Source organism: Dama dama, chromosome 26 (assembly GCF_033118175.1).
Source record: "Dama dama isolate Ldn47 chromosome 26, ASM3311817v1, whole genome shotgun sequence".
Lineage (NCBI taxonomy): Eukaryota > Metazoa > Chordata > Mammalia > Artiodactyla > Cervidae > Dama > Dama dama.
Genome location: NC_083706.1, coordinates 1,770,474 through 1,789,415, shown reverse-complemented (window position 1 = coordinate 1,789,415; position 18,942 = coordinate 1,770,474).

Sequence of the window (18,942 nt, the reverse complement as noted above, 5' to 3'; positions counted from 1 at the left end):
GGTGTCCCTCGCACCTAGGCAGGAGTCCTGACGTCGCTGAACAAACACATGTCTGGAAGGGCCCTCCCCGTCGTAACTCGAGAATATACCCCAGGTTCGGGCCGCAACTCGAGAAAAACCATGAGATTTCCCCCTCGCCGCGAGTTGAGGCCCGATTCCCTTGCACTGCATGCAGCGCAATTCCGTGTTCCACATGAAACGTGAAAGGAGCCTTGATTTCCTTGATGACACTCCAGAGAACACCCAAGATCACTGTCTGAAGTCTAGAGGGATCCTGAGGTCACTGGACCAACAGGAAAGGTCTACGTGGACCGAAATACACTCGAGATGAGAGCTTAGTCCCTGGCTTAGACTCAAGAGGAATACCAACTTTCCACAAGCACCTCAAGAGGAGGCTTCTCTCAGCTACATGTATATTTGAGGGACCCCGAGTTTGTGGCCTCAAGTGGAATGGACACCGGGATGCTCTGACTCGAAGTAAGGCCGGATATCCCTGCAGTGAATTGAATGCAGGCTCGTCTTGCATCTCCCAAGACGAAGGGATGTCTGAATCCCCTGTGGAGACCACAGAGAAAAACCTAATTCTCCGCCTCATCGCGAGCAGAGGCCTCACATCCTTTGAAAACTCGAGAGGTCCGCGGAGATCAATGCTTCCAAAGGAGACGATGCCTGACTCCTCTTGAAAATGGATAGTAGTCCCAGGATCCCTGTGGCACGTGGAAAGGGACCCTGGGTCTCCCGCCTCACGTGGAGACGCGTCCCAATTGCCATGCCAAGCCTCGAGGAGTATCCCGAGTTGTCCCTCGCACCTAGGCAGGGGTCCTGACGTCGCTGAACAAACACGTTTCTGGAAGGGCCACCCACGTCGTAACTCGAGAATATACCCCAGGATCCGTCCACAAGTGGAGTAAAACCATGAGACTTCCGCCTCGCCGCGAGATGATGACCGATTCCCCTGCACTGCGTGCAGAGCAATTCCGTGTTCCACATCAAACGTGAAAGGAGCCTTGATTTCCTAGATGGCACTCCAGAGAAAACCCAAGATGACTGTCTCAAGTCTAGAGGGATCCTGAGGTCAGTGTAGCAACATGAAAGGGCTCCGTGGACCCCAAATCAACTCGAGATGAGAGCTTAGTCCCTGGCTTCGACTCAAGAGGAATACCAACTTTCCACAAGCACCTCAAGAGGAGGCTTCTCTCAGCTACAGGTATGTGAGAGGGACCCTGAGTTTGTGGCCTCAAGAGGAATGGACACCGAGATGCTCTGACTCGAAGTAAGGCCGGATATCCCTGCAGTGAATTGAATGCAGGCTCGTCTTGCATCTCCCAAGACGAAGGGATGTCTGAATCCCCTGTGGAGACCACAGAGAAAGACCGAGTTCTCCGCCTCATCGCGACCGGAGGCCTCACATCCTTTGAAAACTCGAGAGGTCCGCGGAGATCAATGCTTCCAAAGGAGACGATGCCTGACTCCTCTTGAAAATGGATAGGAGTCCCAGGATCCCTGTGGCACGGGGAAAGGGACACTGGGTCTCCCGCCTCACGTGGAGACGCGTCCCAATTGCCATGCCAAGACTCGAGGAGAATCCCGAGGTGTCCCTCGCACCTAGGCAGGAGTCCTGACGTCGCTGAACAAACACATGTCTGGAAGGGCCCTCCCCGTCGTAACTCGAGAATATACCCCAGGTTCGGGCCGCAACTCGAGAAAAACCATGAGATTTCCCCCTCGCCGCGAGTTGAGGCCCGATTCCCTTGCACTGCATGCAGCGCAATTCCGTGTTCCACATGAAACGTGAAAGGAGCCTTGATTTCCTTGATGACACTCCAGAGAACACCCAAGATCACTGTCTCAAGTCTAGAGGGATCCTGAGGTCACTGGACCAACAGGAAAGGTCTACGTGGACCGAAATACACTCGAGATGAGAGCTTAGTCCCTGGCTTAGACTCAAGAGGAATACCAACTTTCCACAAGTACCTCAAGAGGAGGCTTCTCTCAGCTACATGTATATTTGAGGGACCCCGAGTTTGTGGCCTCAAGTGGAATGGACACCGGGATGCTCTGACTCGAAGTAAGGCCGGATATCCCTGCAGTGAATTGAATGCAGGCTCGTCTTGCATCTCCCAAGACGAAGGGATGTCTGAATCCCCTGTGGAGACCACAGAGAAAAACCTAATTCTCCGCCTCATCGCGAGCGGAGGCCTCACATCCTTTGAAAACTCAAGAGGTCCACGGAGATCAATGCTTCCAAAGGAGACGATGCCTGACTCCTCTTGAAAATGGATAGGAGTCCCAGGATCCCTGTGGCACGTGGAAAGGGACCCTGGGTCTTCCGCCTCACGTGGAGACGCCTCCCAATTGCCATCCAAAGACTCGAGGAGAATCCCGAGGTGTCCCTCGCTCCTAGGCAGGAGTCCTGACGTCGCTGAACAAACACGTGTCTGGAAGGGCCCTCCCCGTCGTAACTTGGAATATACCCCAGGTTCCGGCAGCAATTCGAGAAAAACCATGAGACTTCCCCCTCGCCGCGACATGAGGCCCAATTCCCCTGGACTGCGTGCAGAGCAATTCCGTGTTCCACATCAAACGTGAAAGGAGCCTTGATTTCCTTGATGGCACTCCAGAGAAAACCCAAGATCACTGTCTCAAGTCTAGAGGGATCCTGAGGTCACTGTAGCAACACGAAAGGGCTCCGTGGACCCCAAATCAACTCGAGATGAGAGCTTAGTCCCTGGCTTCGACTCAAGAGGAATGCCAACTTTCCACAAGCACCTTAAGAGGAGGCTTCTCTCAGCTACAGGTATGTGAGAGGGACCCTGAGTTTGTGGCCTCAAGTGGAATGGACACCGAGATGCTCTGACTCGAAGTAAGGCCGGATATCCCTACAGTGAATTGAATGCAGGCTCGTCTTGCATCTCCCAAGACGAAGTGTTGTCTGAATCCCCTGTGGAGACCACAGAGAAAAACCTAGTCCTCAGACTCCTCGCGACCGGAGGCCTCATATCCTTTGAAAACTCGAGAGGTCCGATGAGATCAATACTTCCGAAGGAGACGATGCCTGACTCCTCTCGAAAATGGATAGGAGTCCCAGGATATCTGTGGCACGTGGAAAGGGACCCTGGGTCTCCCGCCTCACGTGGAGACACGTCCCAATTGCAAAGCAAAGACTCGAGGAGAATCCCGAGTTGTCCCTCGCACCTAGGCAGGAGTCCTGATGTCACTGAACAAACACGTGTCTGGAAGGGCCCTCCCCGTCGTAACTCAAGAATATACCCCAGGTTCCGGCCGCAAATCGAGAAAAACCATGATACTTCCCCTTCGCCGCGAGATGAGGCCCGATTCCCCTGCACTGCGGGCAGAGCAATTCCGTGTTCCACATCAAATGAGAAAGGAGCCTTGATTTCCTTGATGACACTCCATACAAAACCCAAGATCACTGTCTTAAATCTAGAGGGACCCTGAGGTCACTGTAGCAACACGAAAGGTCTCCGTGGACCCCAAATCAACTCGAGATGAGAGCTTAGTCCCTGGCTTCGACTCAAGTGGAATACCAACTTTCCACAAGCACCTCGAGAGGAGGCTTCTCTCAGCTACAAATATGTGAGAGTGACCCTGAGTTTGTGGCCTCAAGTGGAATGGACACCGAGATGCTGTGACTCGAAGTAAGGCCGTATATCCCTGCAGTGAATTGAATGCAGGCTGGTCTTGCATCTTCCAAGACGAAGGGATGTCTGAATTCCCTGTGGAGACCACAGAGAAAGACCTATATCTCTAGCTCATTGCGACCGGAGGCCTCACATCCTTTGAAAACTCGAGAGGTCCGCGGAGATCAATGCTTCCAAAGGAGAAGATGCTTAACTCCTCTTGAAAATGGATACGTGTCACAGGATCCCGGTGGTACATGGAAAGGGACACTGGGTATCCAGCCTCACGGGGAGACGTGTCCCAATTGCCATTCCAAGACGCGAGGAGAATCCCGAGGTGTCCCTCGCACGTAGGCAGGAGTCCTGACGTCGCTGAACAAACACGTGTCCGGAAGGGCCCTCCCGTCGTAACTCAAGAATATACCCCAGGTTCCGGCCGCAACTCGAGAAAAACCATGAGACTTCCACCTCGCCGCGAGATGAGGCACGATTCCCCTGCACGGCGTGCAGAGCAATTCCGTGTTCCACATCAAATAAGAAAGGAGCCTTAATTTCCTTGATGGCACTCCAGAGAAAACCCAAAATCACTGTCTCAAGTCTAGAGGGATCCTGAGTTCACTGTAGCAACACGAAAGGGCTCCGTGGACCCCAAATCAATTCGAGATGAGAGCTTAGTTCCTGGCTTCGACTCAAGAGGAATACCAACTTTCCACAAGCACCTCGAGAGGAGGCTTCTCTCAGCTACAGCTATGTGAGTGGGACCCTGAGTTTGTGGCCTCAAGTGTAATGGACACCGAGATGCTCTGACTCGAAGTAAGGCTGGATATCCCTGCAGTGAATTGAATGCAGGCTCGTCTTACATCTCCCAAGACGAAGGGATGTCTGAATCCCCTGTGGAGACCACAGAGAAAGACCTAGATCTCAGCTTCATCGCGACAGGGGGCCTCACATCCTTTGAAAACTCGAGAGGTCCGCGGAGATCAATGCTTCCAAAGTAGACGATGCCTGACTCCTCTTGAAAATGGATAGGAGTCCCAGGATCCCTATGGCACGGGGAAAGGGACACTGGGTCTCCCGCCTCACGTGAAGACGCCTCCCAATTGCCATGCCAAGACTCGAGGAGAATCCCGTGGTGTCCCTCGCACCTAGGCAGGAGTCCTGACGTTGCTAAACAAACATGTGTCTGGAAGGGCACTCCCCGTCGTAAGTCGAGGATATACCCTAGGTTCCGGCCGCAACTCGAGAAAAACCATGAGACTTCCCCCTCGCCGCGAGATGAGGCCCGATTCCCCTGCACTGCGTGCAGAGCAATTGCGTGTTCCACATCAAACGTGAAAGGAGCCTTGATTTCCTTGATGGCACTCCAGAGAAAACCCAAGATCACTGTCTCAAGTCTAGAGGGATCCTGAGGTCACTGGAGCAACACGACAGGGCTCCGTTGACCCCAAATCAACTCGAGATGAGAGCTTAGTCCCTGGCTTCGACTCAAGAGGAATGCCAACTTTCCACAAGCACCTCAAGAGGAGGCTTCTCTCAGCTACAGGAATGTGAGAGGGACCCTGAGTTTGTGGCCTCAAATGGAATGGACACCGAGATGCTCTGACTCGAAGTAAGGCCAGATATCCCTGCAGTGAATTGAATGAAGGCTCGTCTTGCATCTCCCAAAACGAAGGGATGTCTGAATCCCCTGTGGAGACCACAGAGAAAGACCTAGTTCTCCGCCTCATCACGACCGGAGGCCTCACATCCTTTGAAAACTCGAGAGTTCCGCGGAGATCAATGCTTCCAAAGGAGACGATGCCTGACTCCTCTTGAAAATGGATAGGAGTCCCAGGATCCCTGTGGCACGTGGAAAGGGACACTGGGTCTCCCGCCTCACGTGGAGATGCGTCCCAATTGCCATGCCAAGACTCGAGGAGAATCCCGAGGTGTCCCTCGCACCTAGGCAGGAGTCCTGACGTCGCTGAACAACCACGTGTCTGGAAGGGCACTCCCCGTCGTAACTCGAGAATATACCCCAGGTTTCGGCCGCAACTTGAGAAAAACCATGAGACATCCCCCTTGCCACGAGATGAGGCCCGATTCCCCTGCACTGCGTGCAGAGCAATTCCGTGTTCCACATCAAATTTGAAAGGAGCCTTGATTTCATTGATGGCACTCCAGAGAAAACCCAAGATCACTGTCTCAAGTCTAGAGGGATCCTGAGGTCACTGGAGCAACACGAAAGGGCTCCGTGGACCCCAAATCAACTCGAGATGAGAGCTTAGTCACTGGCTTCGAATCAAGAGGAATATCAACTTTCCACAAGCACCTCAAAAGGAGGCTTCTCTCAGCTACAGGTATGTGAGAGGGACCCTGAGTTTGTGGCCTCAAGTGGAATGGACACCGAGATGCTCTGACTCGAAGTAAGGCCGGATATCCCTGCAGTGAATTGAATGCAGGCTCGTCTTGCATCTCCCAAGACGAAGGGATGTCTGAATCCCCTGTGGAGACCACAGAGAAAGACCTAACTTTCTGCCTCATCGCGACCAGAGGCCTCACATCCTTTGAAAATTCGAGAGGTCCGCGGAGATCAATGCTTCCAAAGGAGACGATGCCTGACTCCTCTTGAAAATGGATAGGTGTCCCAGGATCCCTGTGGCACGTGGAAAGGGACCCTGGGTCTCCCGCCTCACGTGGAGACGGGTCCCCATTGCCATGCCAAGACTCGAGGAGAATCCCGAGGTGTCCCTCGCACCTAGGCAGGAGTCCTGACGTCGCTGAACAAACACGTGTCTGGAAGGGCCCTCCCCGTCGTAACTCGAGAATATACCCCAGGTTCCGGCCGCAACTCGAGAAAAACCATGAGACTTCCCCCTCGCCGCTGGATGAAGCCCGATTCCCCTGAACTGCATGCAGAACAATTCCGTGTTCCACATCAAACGTGAAAGGAGCCTTGATTTCCTTGATGGCACTCCAGAGAAAACCCAAGATCACTGTCTCAAGTCTAAAGGGATCCTGATGTCACTGGAGCAACACGAAAGGGCTCCGTGGACCCCAAATCAACTCGAGATGAGAGCTTAGTCCCTGGCTTCGACTCAAGAGGGATACCAACTTTCCACAAGCACCTCAAGGGGAGGCTTCTCTCAGCTACAGGTATGTGAGAGGGACCCTGAGTTTGTGGCCTCAAGTGGAATGGACACCGAGATGCTCTGACTCGAAGTAAGGCCGGATATCCCTGCAGTGAATAGAATGCAGGCTCGTCTTGCATCTCCCAAGACGAAGGGATGTCTGAATCCCCTGTGGAGACCACAGAGAAAGACCGAGTTCTCTGCCTCATCGCGACCGGAGGCCTCACATCCTTTGAAAATTCTAGAGGTCCACGGAGATCAATGCTTCCAAAGGAGACGATGCCTGACTCCTCTTGAAAATGGATAGGAGTCCCAGGATCCCTGTGGCATGTGCAAAGGGACACTGGGTCTCCCGCCTCACGTGGAGACGCGTCCCAATTGCCATGCCAAGACTCGAGGAGAATCCCGAGGTGTCCCTCGCACCTAGGCAGGAGTCCTGACGTGGCTGAACAAACACATGTCTGGAAGGGCCCTCCCCGTCGTAACTCGAGAATATACCCCAGGTTCGGGCCGCAACTCAAGAAAAACCATGAGATTTCCCCCTCGCCGCGAGTTGAGGCCCGATTCCCCTGCACTGCATGCAGCGCAATTCCGTGTTCCACATGAAACGTGAAAGGAGCCTTGATTTCCTTGATGACACTCCAGAGAAAACCCAAGATCACTGTCTCAAGTCTAGAGGGATCCTGAGGTCACTGGACCAACAGGAAAGGTCTACGTGGACCGAAATACACTCGAGATGAGAGCTTAGTCCCTGGCTTCGACTCAAGAGGAATACCAACTTTCCACAAGCACCTCGAGAGGAGGCTTCTCTCAGCTACATGTATATTTGAGGGACCCCGAGTTTGTGGCCTCAAGTGGAATGGACACCGGGATGCTCTGACTCGAAGTAAGGCCTGATATCCCTGCAGTGAATTGAATGCAGGCTCGTCTTGCATCTCCCAAGACGAAGGGATGTCTGAATGCCCTGTGGAGACCACAGAGAAAGACCTAGGTCTCCGCCTCATCGCGACCGGAGGCCTCACATTCTTTGAAAACTCGAGAGGTCCGCGGAGATCAATGCATCCAAAGGAGACGATGCCTGACTCCTCTTGAAAATGTATAGGAGTCCCAGGATCCCTGTGGCACGTGGAAAGGGACACTGGGTCTCCCGCCTCACGTGGAGACACGTCCCAATTGACATGCCAAGAATCGAGGAGAATCCCGAGGTGTCCCTCGCACCTAGGCAGGAGTCCTGACGTCGCTGAACAAACACATGTCTGGAAGGGCCCTCCCCGTCGTAACTTGAGAATATACCCCAGGTTCCGGCCGCAACTCGAGAAAAACCATGAGACTTCCCCCTCGCCGTGAGATGAGGACCGATTCCCCAGCCCTGCGTGCAGAGCAATTCCGTTATCCACATCAAACGTGAAAGGAGAGTTGATTTCCTTGATGGCACTCCAGAGAAAACTCAAGTTCCCTGTCTCAAGTCTAGAGGGATCCAGAGGTCACTGGAGCAACACGAAAGGGCTCTGTGGACCACAAATCAACTCGAGATGAGAGCTTAGTCCCTGGCTTCGACTCAAGAGGAATACCAACTTTCCACAAGCACCTCAAGAGGAGGCTTCTCTCAGCTACAGGTATGTGAGAGGGACCCTGAGTTTGTTGCCTCAAGTGGAATGGACACCGAGATACTCTGACTCGAAGTAAGTCCGGATATCCCTGCAGTGAATTGAATGCAGGCTCGTCTTGCATCTCCCAAGACGAAGGGATGTCTGAATCCCCTGTGGAGACCACAGAGAAAGACCGAGTTCTCCGCCTCATCGCGAGCGGAGGCTTCACATCCTTTGAAAACTCGAGAGGTTCGCGGAGATCAATGCTTCCAAAGGAGACGATGCCTGACTCCTCTTGAAAATGGATAGGAGTCCCAGGATCCCTGTGGCACGTGGAAAGGGACTCTGGGTCTTCCGCCTCACGTGGAGACACCTCCCAATTGCCATCCAAAGACTCGAGGAGAATCCCGAGGTGTCCCTCGCACCTAGGCAGGAGTCCTGACGTCGCTGAACAAACACGTGTCTGGAAGGGCCCTCCCCGTCGTAACTTGGAATATACCCCAGGTTCCGGCAGCAACTCGAGAAAAACCATGAGACTTCCCCCTCGCCGCGACATGAAGCCCGATTCCCCTGGACTGCGTGCAGAGCAATTCCGTGTTCCACATCAAACGTGAAAGGAGCCTTGATTTCCTTGATGGCACTCCAGAGAAAACCCAAGATCACTGTCTCAAGTCTAGACGGATCCTGAGGTCACTGTAGCAACACGAAAGGGCTCCGTGGACCCCAAATCAACTCGAGATGAGAGCTTAGTCCCTGGCTTCGACTCAAGAGGAATGCCAACTTTCCACAAGCACCTCAAGAGTAGGCTTCTCTCAGCTACAGGTATGTGAGAGGGACCCTGAGTTTGTTGCCTCAAGTGGAATGGACACCGAGATGCTCTGACTCGAAGTAAGGCCGGATATCCCTGCAGTGAATTGAATGCAGGCTCGTCTTGCATCTCCCAAGACGAAGTGTTGTCTGAATCCCCTGTGGAGACCACAGAGAAAAACATAGTCCTCCGCCTCCTCGCGACCGGAGGCCTCATATCCTTTGAAAACTCGAGAGGTCCGATGAGATCAATACTTCGGAAGGAGACGATGCCTGACTCCTCTCGAAAATGGATAGGAGTCCCAGGATATCTGTGGCACGTGGAAAGGGACCCTGGGTCTCCCGCCTCACGTGGAGACACGTCCCAATTGCAATGCAAAGACTCGAGGAGAATCCCGAGTTGTCCCTCGCACCTAGGCAGGAGTCCTGATGTCACTGAACAAACACGTTTCTGGAAGGGCCCTCCCCGTCGTAACTCAAGAATATCCCCCAGGTTCTGGCCACAACTCTAGAAAAATTATGAGAATTCCCCCTCGCCGCGAGATGAAGCCCGATTCCCCTGCACTGCGTGCAGAGCAATTGCGTGTTCCACATCAAATGAGAAAGGACCCTTGATTTCCTTGATGGCACTCCAGAGAAAAGCCAAAATCACTGTCTCAAGTCTAGAGGGATCCTGAGGTCACTGGACCAACAGGAAAGGTCTACGTGGACCGAAATACACTCGAGATGAGAGCTTAGTCCCTGGCTTAGACTCAAGAGGAATACCAACTTTCCACAAGCACCTCAAGAGGAGGCTTCTCTCAGCTACAGGTATGTGAGAGGGACCCTGAGTTTGTGGCCTCAAGTGGAATGGACACCGGGATGCTCTGACTCGAAGTAAGGCCGGATATCCCTGCAGTGAATTGAATGCAGGCTCGTCTTGCATCTCCCAAGACGAAGGGATGTCTGAATCCCCTGTGGAGACCACAGAGAAAAACCTAATTCTCCGCCTCTTCGCGAGCGGAGGCCTCACATCCTTTGAAAACTCGAGAGGTCCACGGAGATCAATGCTTCCAAAGGAGACGATGCCTGACTCCTCTTGAAAATGGATAGTAGTCCCAGGATCCCTGTGGCACGTGGAAAGGGACCCTGCGTCTCCCGCCTCACGTGGAGACGCGTCCCAATTGCCATGCCAAGACTCGAGGAGTATCCCGAGTTGTCCCTCGCACCTAGGCAGGGGTCCTGACGTCGCTGAACAAACACGTTTCTGGAAGGGCCACCCACGTCGTAACTCGAGAATATACCCCAGGATCCGTCCACAAGTGGAGTAAAACCATGAGACTTCCGCCTCGCCGCGAGTTGAGGCCAGATTCCCCTGCACTGCGTGCAGAGCAATTCCGTGTTCCACATCAAACGTGAAAGGAGCCTTGATTTCCTAGATGGCACTCCAGAGAAAACCCAAGATGACTGTCTCAAGTCTAGAGGGATCCTGAGGTCACTGTAGCAACATGAAAGGGCTCCATGGACCCCAAATCAACTCGAGATGAGAGCTTAGTCCCTGGCTTCGACTCAAGAGGAATACCAACTTTCCACAAGCACCTAAAGAGGAGGCTTCTCTCAGCTACAGGTATGTGAGAGGGACCCTGAGTTTGTGGCCTAAAGTGGAATGGACACCGAGATGTTCTGACTCGAAGTAAGGCCTGATATCCCTGCAGTGAATTGAATGCAGGCTCGCCTTGCATCTCCCAAGACGAAGGGATGTCTGTATCCCCTGTGGAGACCACAGAGAAAGACCTAGGTCTCCGCCTCATCGCGAACGGAGGCCTCACATCCTTTGAAAATTCAAGAGGTCCGCGGAGATCAAAGCTTTCAAAGGAGACCATGCCTGACTCCTCTTGAAAATGGATAGGAGTCCCAGGATCCCTGTGGCACGTGGAAAGGGACCCTGGGTCTCCCGCCTCACGTGGAGACGCGTCCCCATTGCCATTCCAAGACTCGAGGAGAATCCCGAGGTGTCCCTCGCACCTAGGCAGGAGTCCTGACGTCGCTGAACAAACACGTGTCTGGAAGGGCCCTCCCCGTCGTAACTCGAGAATATACCCCAGGTTCCGGCCGCAACTCGAGAAAAACCATGAGACTTCCCCCTCGCCGCTGGATGAAGCCTGATTGCCCTGAACTGCGTGCAGAACAATTCCGTGTTCCACATCAAACGTGAAAGGAACCTTGATTTCCTTGATGGCACTCCAGAGAAAACCCAAGATCACTGTCTCAAGTCTAGAGGGATCCTGAGGTCACTGGAGCAACACGAAAGGGCTCCGTGGACCCCAAATCAACTCGAGATGAGAGCTTAGTCCCTGGCTTCGACTCAAGAGGAATACCAACTTTCCACGAGCACCTCAAGAGGAGGCTTCTCTCAGCTACAGGTATGTGAGAGGGACCCTGAGTTTGTGGCCTCAAGTGGAATGGACACCGAGATGCTCTGACTCGAAGTAAGGCCGGATATCCCTGCAGTGAATTGAATGCAGGCTCGTCTTGCATCTCCCAAGACGAAGGGATGTCTGAATCCCCTGTGGAGACCACAGAGAAAGACCGAGTTCTCCGCCTCATCGCGACCGGAGGCCTCACATCCTTTGAAAACTCTAGAGGTCCGCGGAGATCAATGCTTCCAAAGGAGACGATGCCTGACTCCTCTTGAAAATGGATAGGAGTCCCAGGATCCCTGTGGCACGGGGAAAGGGACACTGGGTCTCCCGCCTCACGTGGAGACGCGTCCCAATTGCCATGCCAAGACTCGAGGAGAATCCCGAGGTGTCCCTCGCACCTAGGCAGGAGTCTTGACGTCGCTGAACAAACACATGTCTGGAAGGGCCCTCCCCGTCGTAACTCGAGAATATACCCCAGGTTCGGGCCGCAACTCGAGAAAAACCATGAGATTTCCCCCTCGCCGCGAGTTGAGGCCCGATTCCCCTGCACTGCATGCAGCGCAATTCCGTGTTCCACATCAAACGTGAAAGGAGCCTTGATTTCCTTGATGACACTCCAGAGAAAACCCAAGATCACTGTCTCAAGTCTAGAGGGATCCTGAGGTCACTGAACCAACAGGAAATGTCTACGTGGACCGAAATACACTCGAGATGAGAGCTTAGTCCCTGGCTTAGACTCAAGAGGAATACCAACTTTCCACAAGCACCTCAAGAGGAGGCTTCTCTCAGCTACATGTATATTTGAGGGACCCCGAGTTTGTGGCCTCAAGTGGAATGGACACCGGGATGCTCTGACTCGAAGTAAGGCCGGATATCCCTGCAGTGAATTGAATGCAGGCTCGTCTTGCATCTCCCAAGACGAAGGGATGTCTGAATCCCCTGTGGAGACCACAGAGAAAGACCTAGTTCTCCGCCTCATCGCGACCGGAGGCCTCACATCCTTTCAAAACTCTAAAGGTCCGCGGAGATCAATGCTTCCAAAGGAGACGATGCCTGACTCCTCTTGAAAATGGACAGGAGTCCCAGGATCCCTGTGGCACGTGGAAAGGGACCCTGGGTCTCCCGCTTCACGTGGAGACGCGTCCCAATTGCCATGCCAAGACTCGAGGAGAATCCCAAGGTGTCCCTCGCACCTAGGCAAGAGTCCTGACGTCGCTGAACAAACACGTGTCTGGAAGGGCCCTCCCCATCGTAACTCGAGAATATACCCCAGGTTACGGGCGCAACTCGAGAAAAACCATGAGACTTCCCCCTCGCGCGAGATGATGCCCGATTCCCCTGCACTGCGTGCAGAGCAATTCCTTGTTCCACATCAAACGTAAAAGGAGCCTTGATTTCCTTGATGGCACTCCAGAGAAAACCCAAGAACACTGTCTCAAGTCTAGAGGGATCCTGAGGTCACTGGAGCAACAAGAAAGGGCTCCGTGGACCCCAAATCAACTCGAGATGAGAGCTTAGTACCTGGCTTCGACTCAAGAGGAATACCAACTTTCCACAGGCACCTCAAGAGGTGGGTTGTCTCAACCACAGGTATGTGAGAAGGACCCTGAGTTTGGGGCCTCAAGTGGAATGGACACCGAGATGCTCTGACGCGAAGTAAGGCCAGATATCCCTGCAGTGAATTGAATGCAGGCTCGTCTTGCATCTCCCAAGAAGAAGGGATGTCTGAATCCCCTGTGGAGACCACAGAGAAAGACCGAGTTCTCCGCCTCATCGCGACCGGAGGCCTCACATCCTTTGAAAACTCAAGAGGTCCGCGGAGATCAATGCTTCCAAAGGAGACGATGCCTGACTCCTCTTGAAAATGGATAGGAGTCCCAGGATCAATGTGGCACGTGGAAAGGGACCCTGGGTCTACCGCCTCACGTGGAGACGCGTCCCAATTGCCATGCCAAGACTCGAGGAGAATCCCGAGGTGTCCCTCGCACCTAGGCAGGAGTCCTGACGTCGCTGAACAAACACGTGTCTGGAAGGGCCCTCCCCGTCGTAACTCGAGAATATACCCTAGGTTCCGGCCGCAACTCGAGAAAAACCATGAGACTTCCCCCTCGCCGCGAGATGAGGCCCGATTCCCCTGCAATGCGTGCAGAGCAATTCCGTTTTCCACATCAAACGTGAAAGGAGCCTTGATTTCCTAGATGGCACTCCAAAGAAAACACAAGATCACTGTCTCAAGTCTAGAGGGATCCTGAGGTCATTGGAGCAACACGAAAGGGCTCCGTGGACCCCAAATCAACTGGAGATGAGAGATTAGTCCCTGGCTTCAACTCAAGAGGAATACGAACTTTCCACAAGCCCCTCAACAGGAGGCTTTTCTCAGCTACAGGTATGTGAGAGGGACCCTGAGTTTGTGGCCTCAAGTGGAATGGACACCGAGATGCTCTGACTCGAAGTAAGGCCAGATATCCCTGCAGTGAATTGAATGCAGGCTCGTCTTGCATCTCCCAAGACGAAGGGATGTCTGAATCCCCTGTGGAGACCACAGAGAAAGACCTAGTTCTCCGCCTCATCGCGACAGGAGGCCTCACATGCTTTGAAAACTCTAGAGGTCCACAGAGATCAATGCTTCCAAAGCAGACGATGCCTGACTCCTCTTGAAAATGGACAGGAGTCCCAGGATCCCTGTGGCACGTGGAAAGGGACACTGGGTCTCCCGCCTCACGTGGAGACGCAGCCCAATTGCCATGCCAAGACTCAAGGAGAATCCCGAGGTGTCCCTCGCACCTAGACAGGAGTCCTGACATCGCTGAACAAACACGTGTCTGGAAGGGACCTCCCCATCGTAACTCGAGAATATACCACAGGTTCTAGCCGCAACTCGAGAAAAACCATGAGACTTACCCTTCGCCGCGTGATGAGGCCCGATTCCCCTGCACTGCGTGCAGAGCAATTGTGTGTTCCACATCAAACGTGAAAGGAGCCTTGATTTCCTTGATGGCACTCCAGAGAAAACCCAAGATCACTGTCTCAAGTCTAGAGGGATCCTGAGGTCACTGGAGCAACACGACAGGGCTCCGCGGACACCAAATCAACTCGAGATGAGAGCTTAGTCCCTGGCTTCGAATCAAGAGGAATACCAACTTTCCACAAGCACCTCAAGAGGAGGCTTCTCTTAGCTACAGGTATGTGAGAGGGCCCCTGAGTTTGTGGCCTCAAATGGAATGGACACCGAGATGCTCAGACTCGAAATAAGGCCAGATATCCCTGTAGTGAATTGAATGCAGGCTCGTCTTGCATCTCCCAAAACGAAGGGATGTCTGAATCCCCTGTGGAGACCACAGAGAAAGACCTTGTTCTCCACCTCATCGCGACCGGAGGCCTCACATCCTTTGAAAACTCGAGAGGTCTGCGGAGATCAATGCTTCCAAAGGAGACGATTCCTGACTCCTCTTGAAAGTGGATAGGAGTCCCAGGATCCCTGTGCACGTGGAAAGGGTCCCTGGGTCTCCCACCTCACGTGGAGACGCGTCCAAATTTCCATGCCAATACTCCAGGCGAATTCCGAGGTGGCCCTCGCACCTAGGCAGGAGTGATGATGTCGGTGAACAAACACGTGTCTTGAAGGGCCCTCCCCGTCGTAACTCGAGAATATACCCCAGGTTCCGGCCGCAACTCGAGAAAAACCATGAGACTTCCCCTCGCCGTGAAATGAGGCCCGATTCCCCTGCACTGCGTGCAGAGCAATTCCGTGTTCCACATCAAACGTGAACGGAGCCTTGATTTCCTTGATGGAACTCCAGAGAAAACCCAAGATCACTGTCTCAAGTCCAGAGGGATCCTTAGGTGACTGGAGGAAAACGAAAGGGCTCCATGGAGCCCAAATCAACTCAGTATGAGAGCTTAGTCCCTGGCTTCGAATCAAGAGGAATACCAACTTTCCACAAGCACTTCAAGAGGAGGCTTCTCTCAGCTACAGGTATGTGAGAGGGACCCTGAGTTTGTGGCCTCAAGTGGAATGGACACCGAGATGCTCTGACTCGAAGTAAGGCCGGATATCCCTGCAGTGAATTGAATGCACGATCGTCTTGCATCTCCCAATACGAAGGGTTGCCTGAATCCCCTGTGGAGACCACAGAGAAAGACCTAGTTCTACGCCTCATCGCGACGGGAGGCCTCACATCCTTTGAAAACTCGAGAGGTCCGCGGAGATCAATGCTTCCAAAGGAGACGATGCCTGACTCCTCTTGAAAATGGATAGGAGTCCCAGGATCCCTGTGGCACGTGAAAAGGGACCCTGGGTCTCCCGCCTCACGTGGAGACGCGTCCCAATTGCCATGCCAAGACTCGAGGAGAATCCCGAGGTGTCCCTCGCACCTAGGCAGGAGTCCTGACGTCGCTGAACAAACACGTGTCTGGAAAGGCCGGCCCCGTCGTAACTCGAGAATATACCCTAGGTTCCGGCCGCAACTCGAGAAAAACCATGAGAATTCCCCCTCGCCGCTGGATGAAGCCCGATTTCCCTGCACTGCATGCAGAACAATTCCGTGTTCCACATCAAACGTGAAAGGAGCCTTGATTTCCTTGATGGCACTCAAGAGGAAACCCAAGATCACTGTCTCAAGTCTAGAGGGATCCTGAGGTCACTGGAGCAACACGAAAGGGCTCCGTGGACCACAAATCAATTCGAGATGAGAGCTTAGTCCCTGGCTTCGACTCAAGAGGAATACCAACTTTCCACAAGCACCTCAAGAGGAGGCTTCTCTCAGCTACAGGTATGTGAGAGGGACCCTGAGTTTGTGGCCTCAAGTGGAATGGACACCGAGATGCTCTGACTCGAAGTAAGGCCGGATATCCCTGCAGTGAATTGAATGCAGGCTCGTCTTGCATCTCCCAAGACGAAGGGATGACTGAATCCCATGTAGAGATGACAGAGAAAGAGCTAGTCCTCCGCCTCATCGCGAGCGGAGGCCTCACATCCTTTGAAAACTCGAGAGGTCCGCGGAGATCAATGCTTCCAAAGGAGACGATGCCTGACTCCTCTTGAAAATGGATAGGAGTCCCAGGATCCCTGTGGCACGTGGAAAGCGGCCCTGGGTCTCCCGCCTCACGTGGAGACGCGTCCCAATTGCCATGCCAAGACTCGAGGAGAATCCCGAGGTTTCCCTTGTACCTAGGCAGGAGTCCTGAAGTCGCTGAACAAACACGTGTCTGGAAGGGCCCTCCCCGTCGTAACTCGAGAATATACCCCAGGTTCCGGCCGCAACTCGAGAAAAACCATGAGACTTCCCCCTCGCCGCGAGATGAGGCCCGATTCCCCTGCCCTGCATGCAGAGCAATACCGTATTCCACATCAAAAGTGAAAGGAGCCTTGATTTCCTTGATGGCACTCCAGAGAAAACCCAAGATCACTGTCCCTAGTCTAGAGGGATCCTGAGGTCACTGTAGCAACACGAAAGGGCTCCATGGACCCCAAATCAACTCGAGATGAGAGCTTAGTCCCTGGCTTCGACACAAGAGGAATACCAACTTTCCACAAGCACCTCAAGAGGAGGCTTCTCTCAGCTACAGGTATGTGAGAGGGCCCCTGAGTTTGTGGCCTCAAGTGGAATGGACACTGAGATGCTCTGACTCGAAGTAAGGCCGGATATCCCTGCAGTGAATTGAATGCAGGCTCGTCTTGCATCTCCCAAGACGAAGGGATGTCTGAATCCCCTGTGGAGACCACAGAGAAAAACCTAATTCTCCGCCTCATCTCGAGCGGAGGCCTCACATCCTTTGAAAACTCGAGACGTCCGCGGAGATCAATGCTTCCAAAGGAGACGATGCCTGACTCCTCTTGAAAATGGATAGGAGTCCCAGGATCCCTGTGGCCCGTTTAAAGGGACCCTGGGTCTCCTGCCTCACGTGGAGACGGGTCCCAATTGCCATGCCAAGACTCGAGGAGAATCCCGAGTTGTCCCTCGCACCTAGGCAGGAGTCCTGACATCGCTGAACAAACAAGTGTCTGGAAGGGCCCTCCCCGTCGTAATTCGAGAATATACCCCAGGTTCGGGCCGCAACTCGAGAAAAACCATGAGACTTCCCCCTCGCCGCGAGATGAGGCCTGATTCCCCTGCCCTGCGTGCAAACCAATTCCGTTTTCCACATCAAACGTGAAAGGAGCCTTGATTTCCTTGATGGCACTCCAGAGAAAACCCAAGTTCACTGTCTCAAGTCTAGAGGGATCCTGAGGTAACTGGAGCAACACGAAAGGGCTCTGTGGACCACAAATCAACTCGGGATGAGAGCTTAGTCCCTGGCTTCGACTCAAGAGGAATACCAACTTTCCCCAAGCACCTCAAGAGGAGGCTTCTCTCAGCTAAAGGTATGTGAGAGGGACCCTGAGTTTGTGGCCTCAAGTGGAATGGACACCGAGATGCTTTGACTCGAAGTAAGGCCGGATATCCCTGCAGTGAATTCAATGCACGATCGTCTTGCATTTCCCAAGACGAAGGGATGTCTGAATCTCCTGTGCAGACCACAGAGAAAGACCTAGTTCTCTGCCTCATCGCGACCGGAGGCCTCACATTTTTTGAAAACTGGAGAGGTCCGCGGAGATGAATGCTTCCACAGGAGACGATGCCTGACTCCTCTTGAAAATGGATAGGAGTCCCAGGATCCCTGTGGCACGTGGAAAGGGACCCTGGGTCTCCCGCCTCACGTGGAGACGCGTCCCAATTGCCATGCCAAGACTCGAGGAGAATCCCGAGGTGTCCCTCGCACCTAGGCAGGAGTACTGACGTCGCTGAACAAACACGTGTCTGGAAGGGCCCTCCCCGTCGTAACTCGAGAATATACCCCAGGTTCCGGCCGAAACTCGAGAAAAACCATGAGACTTCCCCCTCGCCGCGAGATGAGGCCCGATTCCCGTGCACTGTGTGCAGAGCAATTCCGTGTTCCACATCAAATGGGAAAGGAGCCTTGATTTCCTTGATGGCACTCCAGAGAAAACCCAAGATCACTTTCTCAAGTCTAGAGGGATCCTGCGGTCACTGGAGCAACATCAAAGGGCTCCGTGGACCCCAAATCTACTCGAGATGAGAGCTTAGTCCCTGGCTTTGACTCAAGAGGAATACCTAGTTTCCACAAGCACCTCAAGAGGAGGTTTCTCTCAGCTACATGTATGTGAGAGGGACCCTGAGTTTTTGGCCTCAAGTGGAATGGACACCGAGATGCTCTGACTTAAGTAAGGCCGGATATCCCTGCAGTGAATTGAATGCAGGCTCGTCTTGCATCTCCCAAGACGAAGGGATGTCTGAATCCCCAGTGGAGACCAAAGGAAAGACCTAGTTCTCCGCCTCATCGCGAGCGCAGGCCTCACATCCTTTGAAAACTCGAGAGGTCCGCGGAGATC